General features: G+C 51.6%; 1 protein-coding gene across 4 annotated transcripts in view; it reads right to left on the bottom strand.

Moving 5' to 3' along the window:
- The window catches only part of ZBTB16 (zinc finger and BTB domain containing 16), a 204,806-nt gene that overhangs the window by 188,586 nt on the left and 14,302 nt on the right, over nt 1-1,918 (bottom strand). The gene's annotated exons all lie outside the window — the stretch shown is intronic.

Here is a 1,918-nt window from a genome sequence, read left to right as displayed (position 1 = left end):
ACATACCACAATGATTCCCTCTTTACATATGACAAGAACCAGAGAGGGGCTGAAATCCCAAGCATCCTGAGCGGGGTCTCCCCAGCCCGCACAGGTTACGCCGCCAGGGTCAGGGCCGAGGACCTTTAGCGGCAACATTCATTTCCTGAACAGGACAAGTTCTCCTGACCATAAAGCTAATAGGAACTTCCTCGCACGGCGAGCTCCGGCTGACAGGGCTACTTGTCACTGGCCACGCAGGAGGAGAGCGCTGGTTCCCATTAGCGGGTTATGATGCCAGGTGCTACTAATAAGGTACATCGGCAAGAAACAAGAGCCTGCTAAGCTGTCTCTCCAACTCTGGAAGCAATCAGGCCTGGGCTGCAGGGCTGGGGAGGGGCCTTCTTTAAAGGAGGGGTTTGGGGCGGGTGGGTGGAGGGAGGTGGGAGCCTCAGCCACTGTAGACCCCCAGCAGCATCTAACCTGCTAAACGGCTTAAATAAATACATTTCCAACAATCCCTCCACATTTCCCCCAGCTACCATAAAAAGACTCCCCCAAATTAACACTCATAATGTTTCCCCCAGCACTCCAGGCCTGATGGATCACCGAGGGCCATTACACTCAGCCACATCTGCTTCTCACTATGGCAAGGAGAGTTGTGCCAACAGGCCTAATGGCATTAAGATCACAACACTCGGCTAATCCACTTAGAGACCAACGGCAGGAGAGGGTGGCTGGGAGCTTGGAGTGAGAGGCTCCCTTGTCAGGCTGGGGTCACAGGAGAAGCGGGAAGCGTGGCGGGGGGGCAGCCTCACATGTGAGTCCCTGCTGGGTGCTTCGTGTTCCATGGCACCCCATTTAACATGTTTGCACCACATTGAGAGGTAAGGGGCTACAACCTCACTTTACAGAAGGGGCACCTGACCGTTCAGACAGGTGAAGCCACCTACCCAAATCTGCCCAGATCCACCATGAGGCTCGGGCATTCACACCCAAGTTTGAGATCAGTCTTTATGGCCCTGCCTTACACATCTTGTCTGCCTGCAGAGTCAGGGGTGGTGGGGTGCCTGTTTCATTCTTAGCATGCCTGGTGTATACACCCTTACTTATCACCTCGGAGGATCTAAATGACCCTAAAGAAGGGAGACCTCGAAACACTCCTTCCAACTGGCCCACGACTCCTCCTCCTCCCATCAAAATTTCTGTGACTGCATACTCTAATAAAATCGCCAGTAATGCCCCCACTGTTTCAGGGAGTTCTTTCTCTCATCTAACCTGGATTCTTTCCACTACAAAGCCGGACACATTCTGTCCCTGCCGAAGAATGTCATGTCTTGAGGACAAGAGTTGAAAGAGGGCAAGAAATTTAGAACCAAGCAGGTTTCTGTGAGTTGTTAGCCGAAGTTTCCGTGCTGACGATCAAGTACTGGATTCCCTCTTGGCAGCTGCAAAGATAAGCCTCACATAGGCAAAACCCAACCAGAGTTTTTCCAGACTGAGCCAGCATAATAAGGACACGGGGGTTTTTAAGGGGAAACAGTAGAAAGGGGTATTTCTGATTATGCTGGCATGAAATTAACGGCACGGGATTTTTATTTTTGTAAGTGGGTTTCTTTTTTTCTCTCTTTTTTTTCTGTTTTTGAAGTCAGCAGAAGCTGGCCTCTCCCTCTGTCTGTAAGAGATGATGGACTCCTGTGACCCCAGCCCCCTAAGACACAAACCCTTCCAAGTAATCAGTACTCTCCCTCCGTCTTCTCAAGCCACCGGACAAAGCCAGGAGGCCAGAACTGGCCAAGCGGTGAGCCTCCTGGTTAGCAACTTCAGGGAACATGGAGCTGGTCCTTCCTGTATCCCCCCTTCCCTTCTGATTCCATCAGGGGCTGAAGATCCAAGCGGGACATTGTGGAAACAAGCATGAACATGAAGCCAGAAGACC

Source organism: Bos indicus, chromosome 15, assembly GCF_029378745.1.
Source record: "Bos indicus isolate NIAB-ARS_2022 breed Sahiwal x Tharparkar chromosome 15, NIAB-ARS_B.indTharparkar_mat_pri_1.0, whole genome shotgun sequence".
NCBI lineage: Eukaryota > Metazoa > Chordata > Mammalia > Artiodactyla > Bovidae > Bos > Bos indicus.
This window is presented reverse-complemented; position numbering and strand designations above follow the sequence as displayed.